Here is a 9,027-nt window from a genome sequence, read left to right as displayed (position 1 = left end):
CAAGTAATTTTAGGATGGTCTGTTAAACAGAGTCTCTTAATTTTCCTGTTTATTGCTTCCAAATGTAGGCAACAGTATTATTTTGGAAAAAAATGCAGTTGCTGGAAGGATCTGCTTGATCTGAATATTTGGGATAATGGGTATTGTCTTATCTTTATTTTGTTCAGAATGGTGTATGGCTTCAGATTCCCGATGTGTAGTCAGATTTCTGAGAAACACAGATTGGTTTGGAGAGGTTTCAGAAAACATTCCTTCAGTAGCCATTTCCTTGGTTTCTTTTTCAGGATGTGATTTTCTAGTCTTGAGAAACTTGCCTGGCACCAGGTAAATGAACTGTCTGAGAAATAGTGTCACAGGTAGAAGGGAAGGCAGATAGCAGCATCTGGCTGACTGCTGTCGCATTTCAGCTGCTGCTTATACTTCTCCTAGCCAAGGTCAGGAGATTGAACCTGAGGCAGGTGTTTTGTAGCTGCCCACTCAATGCTCAGTGGCAGCTGTGAGGCTCTCTGGGGCTTGGGCAAATTTGCTTGGCTGTTTGGCAGAGCTCTGAGCAGCAACAAGGACACTGAAGCCATCTGTGGGCAAGATACGCTTATCTTTCACCCATGCTGAATTTTCCAAGTCCTGTGAGTTAGACTCAGATACCTGATACTGATCATTCTTCAGCTTGCTCCATTACCAAACTTAAGGTGAGCATCATGAAGAAACAAGATCTCTGTATTGATGATATTTTGGACTTTAAAGTGTTGTTTGAGTTTTATTCCTCAAACGGTTTTCTGAAATGGCTTGGTTTAATAAAGCAGATCTGCCATAAATAATACTGTTGCCTAACTGTACTTTTAGTGATGTTTCCAATGGTGCACACTTCTTTTCAACTGGCCTTATATTCCTATGGGTAAGAATTAAACAAAAACCAATTTGGCAAACAAAACCTTGTGTCATTAGTGGTTGCTTGAAGAGCCTGAGGAATGGTAGCAAACTTGACTAACAGTAGTTGATTACCTGCCTGGAAGATTGCCTTGTTTGTCTCTGGTTTTATTGGCACTGCTGGTACCTTGCCCTTAAAGACAGAGTCATCTTCTGCAATAGTCCCTTTTTTGTTCAGTTGAAAACAGGAGTCAGTGGTCGAAGTGTCTGAAGTTATAAACTAGGTAAAATTACACTTCAACACTGACACTGTCAGAGCCACGTTTCTGGTCACTTTGCTAAATTACAGTGGTTAACAACTGCTGTTAACCACGCATATACAAAGGTGTTTATGTTGCCTGGATTTTCTTCATTTTCAAAAGGTCTACCCTTGCTCTGTGTTTGTTGGCTGGGTTTGATGAAGAGTGATGATTTCCAATTTCTAGTCCCAAACACTATGGCTCTGCATGCTTTTTTAAAAATTATGATCTATCTGATCTCTTAAAACTTTTTCTTATAATGTCAGCATTTGAATAAGGGAACATCATGTATCTTCTAAGGAACGGACTAGACTGCCAATCTGGCAGCAGTATCTCAGAGCAGTACCTTTTAAATGTTGCTATTGACAAGCTCCTAATGTCTGAAAAATTTATTCTTCTTTGTGGCAGGTGGGTAATTTTTATGGCCAGAGAAGTTTCTTAGGACACCTTGTTGACTGCCTTACTCCCCTCTGTAGTCATCTGCTCTACAACTTATTTTTTCCCATGTACCTGTGTGTATATCTTCAAACACAGCAGCCATCCTTCCCCAGCAGAACACATCCTGCTTGAATGTATTAGAGTTTTAATGTTTTTCCCACTTCAGTTTCTTGTATTGAACCCTATCTTATTTTCAGAAACTTGTGAAGGCAAATCTTTTGGTGTGAACTTAGTGGTTGGTCTTTATCAGGCAGTGGCGTGTTTAGTTTCCCTGCCCTGTTTTTTCCAGGAAGCTGTAAGACTGCAAGATGCAAATTTGGGGTTTAATTAAAATTACTTGTACACACTTCCACAGATTTGAGTAAAATCAAGGCGTACGGGAACGCAGATGCAGGAGCTGACTTACACTATTTGTACCTAACAATTACCTTCATGTACTTAGGTGATTTTTATTTGTTTATTTTATTAACAACTGTTTGGTAATTGAGCCTTGTAAGTTTCAGCAGATGCAACTGATATGTGACCAAAAGCTTGTTTTGCCCATGTAAGCTTTAGGCCTGATAATAGTTTTATGTATTCTGGGTCAAGATTTGGAGTCATTGTAAAGTGATGAGTGTAATGCCATCCCATACATTCACCTTTACAGGAGGAGGTGTTAAAAATGCTGCCCAGGCACATTTGGAAATAGTTTGCATTTGGCTGGTGCTGCTAGTGCCATATTGCATCCTGTTAAGTACTGATCACCTGGATTTGGCAGAAGGGATCTTTGAGCCTAAGGTGGGGAACAAGGGAAAAATTGATCCCTTTTGGCTTTTGTTTATCCTCTGACAGCACTTCACATGCACTCTGTACATGTAGGAGGCCGTTGTTGTTTGAGAGTTTGCACAACGTTCTTGGCCTGATTCTTCCTATTCCATGTACACTGGGAGGAGGAATGTGGTGGTAGCAGCTCCATTAAAGCCTCTGGTGCTGACAGGGGTATTTCTGTCTCTAATGATATATCCAAAAAGGCAGGTGTTAGTTTACTTCTACCAACAAAATATGACTTGATCTGGATAGCTTGTTTCATCTTGAGCAGAGGACTTCTTGCACTGTCAGCTCTTTCTCTTGCCTGTACCAGTAAAGTCATGCCTGGTCCATGATATGGAAGCATAAACAGTGGAATGATACTTGCTTCCTTTGACAGCTCTACTTATTTTTTGATTAAATAAGTAGGTTTGAAGTGCAGAAGTGGCATTACTTATTGATTTGGCATGGAAGGGCTCTCAATCTACTTGAAGGCCACCCTGGTTTGCAATATAAATACTGAAGTATATATCCATGTAGCATTTTTAAAGTTTGGGGTTTTTTTTTAATTTGTGTTTTTTAATATGCAGCTTTAGGAAAGGGGTAGATTAATTTTTTAATAAAAGAGTAGGAAGAGTCACCACCTCACTCTGGGTAAATGAAGGTGTCTTTTCTGTGGTTCACTGTGAATTATAGTCATTATATACTTTTACCCTTATGGCCTTGTTTTAGTAATAAGTGCTTTTTTGCCACAGTAAGTACCTAATATATAAAACATCTAATTTAGATAATACTTACATTTTGTTAGCAAATTCAGGTTCAGGAGACACAGGTTCACAACTAAAAATCAAAAGACTAAGTTAAAATTAAAGGAGCTTCTGCATACAAAGTTACCTACTTTATTTAATACTGATAAAGGGCATTGATATGTGCTTACAGGTCAGTCTCTTCTGGCCAGCTGAGCTGTGGAGTGTGTAGCTGGTGCATAAATGTGGTCATTGTTGTGAAGGAACATGCTGTGTTCACTCACGCTGGCTATTTTGGGGTTTTACTCTTTTACTGTAAGAAAGAGCAGGGCTGGCTGGGAATATGTTTTGGGTGGATTAAGAGCTATAGCCCAGAATATTCTGTTATTTTCTCCTTCAGGGCTAATGATTCAGAGTTCTCTGTTTGTGGAGAACAGAAGAGAGCTGTCGAGGGTGGGGCAAATCTGTATTTACATTTTGCAGTCATTTGCAGAGTATCGAATGGCAAGAATGACTTTGCCTTAAAGGCGAGTGAACGTGAGCAGTTTTCAAGTATGAGGGAGCTTGAACTGTATCTGCTGATACAGTTTTCATTCATTTTCTTGCATCTGGATGGTAGAAGTCTCTTCCCTTGTTTTCCTGAAGGGAACAGGGAATAGCTTGGCAATGGAGCAGTGATCAAGAGGCACAGCCTTTGTGTTCTGTGTAGGAAATACATCGTTTCACACGCGTGGTTTCTTTTTTGTTCATCTACCTGTTGGTTTTCGTTTTGGTTTTTTTTTTCCTGCTTCTTGAGCATGGGAGGTGGGTAGGAGTCTTGGGTACATAAGGAGAAGTGGGGACAAAGTAAAGGGATGGATGGGAGACCCTGGTTTTCCTGGTGCAGGGATCAGCTACTGTGCAGGTACCTATATATTGCATGAGCCATTCTTTCTAGGATTGTTCTGTAACCTGAGCCAGTGTGGGTTTGAAATTGTCACTGCAAACCAGTATATTCACCTTGTAATTTTTGAACTCAATCAATAAGATTGTTTAATTCTACATTGATCAAAATTGATTGTTTTGGGAGCTACCATCTTTTTCAGACATTTCCTAATTGCTTCAATTCTAGAAGGATGTCCAGTTCATAAGATATTAATAGGCTATTAATGAAGTTTATGACCCATGTTATTTAAGAAGTCTGTGTAGACAAACAGAAGAGTTTTCAATTTAATCAAATGGAGAGCAAATTTGGGAAGAGGTACTGCTATATTAACTTTTTTCTTTTTTTTTCCATGTGTAGCTATTGGCGAATATGAAGAGCTTAGAGCAGAAAATAAGAAAACAAAAGAAGAGGTTTGTATATGTCAATTATTCATTTAATACTAAAATACTAAATACCAGAATGCTGTGTTGACTGTGGCAAATTGTTGACTGCTTTTTTGAGTTCACTGTTACTTACTAATAATATTACTTGTACCTATGTTTTAAGGAGCAGTGAATGCAACTCTCACAACTATTCTGGCTGTCCCACTCCAGAAAACTTCCTGTAAATATACTTTAAGTGATTGCTGCTTTACCAAGTTTGTGATTACAGTGTGAGAACAGACCAAGTCATGTGTTTAGATAAAATTATTTCTCTTCAATCTAAGTCTTGTTTTATTATGACTTCATTTGCACAGGGGACTTAATTACTGAAAAGAAAAAAAGAGAACAACTTCCCTCAGCCAGCCCGTCTGAACATTCAGAATGTAAGAATATGATTTCCGAAGGTAGGGAGGAATGCAGGGGAGTCAGTGCTACACTGTATTGTAAACAAAATTCTTCTTTCTCCAGTATGAGTGAGCTGAAGATGTAAGAAACCTGTTAGTTTTCATATCCCTGTTAGCTGCCAAGGCATGTATGTTTAATTCAGTTTCTTCTGAAGTCATTTTGGAAGAGTCATTTTTAGTTCCAAATGTTGCAGTTCAAGGCTGTATTGAGAATACCTTGTCCTTAACTCTTTTTTTATTATTAAAGAAAATTTGAAACTTATGTTCACTTATGATTGAGCAAACATTTTATGTATTTCTACTGAGGTCAGCATACTGTTCTTCATTCCCCCCTATCCACTGACCTCCTTGTTTTTTTCACTTTGCTTATTGCTGCATTCCTGTTCTGCTGTCCTTCACCAAAGTCTCGGATATCCTAGGATATCTGTCCTCTGTCTTTGCTGTTTGGAAGAAATGCTCAGAAGAAAATGAGAATAAAACTGAGTTAGACCAAGATTCCGTCCAGCCCAGAATCCTGTTTCTGACAGTGGAAAGGGAGGCCTGTAGGAGCATGTTTTAACACCTGGGCAGGTTTCTCTTGCAGTTCTCCAAACCATTTGCAGCCTTGGAGCTTCCTCACCTGGAAGTGATTTCAGCATCCTGCCCTCTGCTGCTCTCTTCCTTTAGTTTGTCCCATGCTGGCTGTTGGCTTCTCTCATATGTGGGGAGTGTCATGCCAGGACATGTGTACACCACATGAAAAACAGGCTCTCCAGCTTTGCCCTGAACCCAAGTCATATCAGCTTTGGTGTTTCTTCTGCAAAGCTTTGTTTAGCTTGGGAAGGAAGGACTGGGGAGACTTTCCTGAGCTACATTTTTATTTTAAGGTTTTTTTTCTTCAGAGGGAATTTCAATGAAAAATTTGTTTCTGAAATTGAGATGGAATGAGATGTTCTGAGGTTTCTTCCATTCTGCTCTTCTTGCTTCCTTGCTCCTCTCTCTCACAAGACTTCTTTCCTACAGATGCATATCTCTAGCTGCTCCTGTGTGTTTCAGCTGAAGGCTGCTCTGAAGTTTTTCAGAATACTTGCATAACACCTGAAAATCCTCCAAGCTTGAGCACATGAGGATTACATTCCCAGCTGAGCAAATCAGTTAAACACGTGCTCAGGGCTGGATTTTCAGTTGTTACACAAGTATTCTCCATCCAAAAACTCCATCCTGCAAGTTGGTGTGCTTGTGTGAGCAGTCATGGTTCATTGTTTAAGTGCTTGGGCTCAAGTGGTTAAGTGTGAGGCCCTCAGTGCATTTCCTCCACAAAAAAAAAAGAATCTACTGATAGAGAGTTCATGGTTATATTTGCTTCCAGTGCCATTACTGGAAGAAGCTAGTCCTTGTGTTATGGCCCTAATCCCAAAAGGTCCTTAGCATCTCCTGCTTTGTATCTTAGTTTGAGCTCTGCAGAATCAAACCTGCTACTGGAAAAATGTAGCACAGACTTTCTCTGCCTGTGGGTCTGGGAAGTTGTGGGTGACTTCTGTTCAGTTTCTGCCACTGTCTGTCACTGTGAATGTAAGCAAATGGCTTCCTCTGTATCAATTGTGGTCACATAATTGCATCGACAGGAGAAGGAGAAGTTAATTTTTTTAGCAGGTGACTTGCAGACTGTTTGTGGAAAGTGCCACAGAGGAATTAAATAGCAGTCTGTGTGTATGTGCTTTTGATACACTTGGTGGAATATTTTCTAAGTCACTCTTATACTTGTTTGGCTCTGAAAGATGAGCTGTGCATGCAGAAATTATCCTAGTTTCCATTAGACACAGGGAACTTGGTGGATAATTGGCAGCTAACTTAAGATATAATTTTAATTTTTGAAAATGCATGCTCTTTGTTCCGTATTTTTTCTTAAAATTAGGAAGTAAATTGACTTTTACGTGGGTTACTTTGTTCAAAGCACTGCTGCTTTAAAAGGGTGCTAATAACCACAAAAATTCAGGAGCAAAATACGAGGTCTTTGATCCACAGTGTCTCTTCCTCATTGCCTTGCAAAAATGCCAATTTGGAGACCACTGGTGGAGTCTCTGACAACATTTCCCCAGGCATTTTGTGTTAGTGTTTTTAAATACTTTCAGAAACAATGGAGCCAAAATGATATTGGTAGATTATGTCTCTTAGGTCACCTTTTCTTATTGATGTAACCAACAAAACATTCATACCAGCCCCCCAAAAATGCATAACTAACGTTCAGCTGCACACAAATGTGGGTGACTTAATATGCAATTCTGACATATTCAGAGTCAGATCATGAATAAATATTTGACTACTTGCTAATCAGATAGAAATGACTCTGAACGCTGGTTTTGACAGTGTTTTGTCATGCTGCCAGTAGGGGGAAAAAAAAAAGCAAGACAGCTATCCAAAACAGTAGGTGTAATACAGTATCTGTGTTACGTCATTCATGGTGTTTGCTCTGTTAAAACACACATATGCAGTGGATTTTGTGTTTTGTCACCAAGTGGGAATGGGGAAGGGATTCTGCCTTGATGACATGCTCATTGTTTCTGTAAGTAGAGTATTGCAAATGTCATTGGATACTTCAGAGCACTGCACCAAACTCACAGTTTTAGAACAAGCATTAAATCTGCATACATTTCACAATCTGTGTAAATGGGAAAGAATTGTGTCTTGTGTTGCTTAGCAATGGTTTAATTGACTATATGACTACTACGTGAGCTTCTTGCATCTTAATATCTGGACTGAACAATCTCCCTGTTGTTTTTGCCCTTTGAAGGCCTTTTACTGAATTCTGTGGGAGCTTGTGTGCAAAATAGTTGGCAAAAAAGAAGCCTGCAAGTAGAGAATACACAAGAAACTAGAAATTAAAGTATTGCCTTGTATATTGGGTAGGTACCTAGAAGGCAAAAATCTGAAAGGAGTGGAATTGACAAATCTTCTGAACTTGCACCTGCAAAGATGAAGAATATATAGGAGTTATTCACAAAATTAATTTTGGCAACTGGACTGTTAATTTCTAAAAATACAAATGCAATGTATTTTTACTGCTAAGAGATTATATTGACTCCTATAGCCAGTTCAGGACTGCAATATTGTCTGTTTACATTGTTGGGGTTTTTTTTAAGTGAGATAGTGGTGGTTTAAATATTAGATTACTAATACTAGATATATTCAGTAAAGTAGAATAAATGCTTATTTTACTTTGCAGAGAAGCTGGAACTCTTAATTAAGTTAAAGACAGAAAATTGACTGGCAATCCAGGAGTTACAAACTTCTTTATTTTTATTCAAGGGTGCTCTTTAATATGGAGCTATCCCTTAACACTGACAAGGGCAAGCTTAGTAAATACATGGAAACTGTTTCTCCACAACAGTTGTATGTGCTTGAATGTGGAAAGTGAACAGCAGATTTTAGAGTAATGTTACACTATTTGCCTTCTATATTTAGGAATAGTGATAATTTTGTCCATTAATGATTCTACTGTGTGTGCTTCAAATTGCTTTTTTGAAAAGTGAGGTGATCATGAACTTCTAAGGCTTCTGTGGAACATTTTATGAGCAGCTCATACTTCTAAATTTTGATTTTTAAACTTTTGAGTTTTAAAGGTTAAGGGCAATTTATTTTAAAGGATGACAGTATTTTTTACTATGAAACATAGTTTATAGACTTTTTATTTTTGTGGAAATTTCAAATTTGGAACAGTTTAAGTAGTTAAAGAGAATCTCATATTCTCCTAATTCTTAGAAGATAAACTAGGGTATTTTTTTGGAAGGACCTATAACAGCTCTGCTTGCATGGCTCTGATTGCAAGACAAGGCAAAGTGCTTTCCATTGATCATTTCAGCAAGGGCAGCAATCTCCCGCTCTCCTTTTCTTCTTCCTCTTTCATTCTGAAGCACAGTAGCAGCAAAAAGAAAGTATTGAGAAAGCTTCAACTGGGAGCAGGAATTGCTCTGCAGAGACCCAAGCCTGGAGACCCTGATTGTGCAGAGAAATGTCGCAGTTATGAGGAGAATAGTCAGCTTGCCGTGGTCCAAATGGAGCTCTCTCTGCAAATAGCACTCGAGGTGAAGTGGAATAGGTCATTTAACTTCCCCTTTCCCTGCACAGGGAAAGCTGCTACGCCTTACAGCGTGCTGCCTGGAG

General features: G+C 38.9%; 1 protein-coding gene across 2 annotated transcripts in view; it reads left to right on the top strand.

Annotated features, from left to right (window-relative positions):
- Positions 1-4,414: 4,414 nt before the first annotated feature.
- Positions 4,415-9,027, top strand: part of SHTN1 (shootin 1) — a 47,574-nt gene continuing 42,961 nt past the window's right edge. For both annotated transcript variants that reach the window (XM_042019419.1, XM_042019418.1), the window contains exon 1: positions 4,415-4,471. The gene's annotated coding sequence lies outside the window, so the exon portion shown is untranslated. The remainder of the gene's footprint in view (positions 4,472-9,027) is intronic.

This window comes from Corvus kubaryi, unplaced genomic scaffold, assembly GCF_017639235.1.
Source record: "Corvus kubaryi isolate FWS band 111438036 unplaced genomic scaffold, C.kubaryi_AGA036_p1.0 138, whole genome shotgun sequence".
Taxonomy (NCBI): Eukaryota; Metazoa; Chordata; class Aves; order Passeriformes; family Corvidae; genus Corvus; species Corvus kubaryi.
Note: the sequence above shows the minus strand (reverse complement) of the source record. Positions and strands in the feature narration are given on the sequence as shown.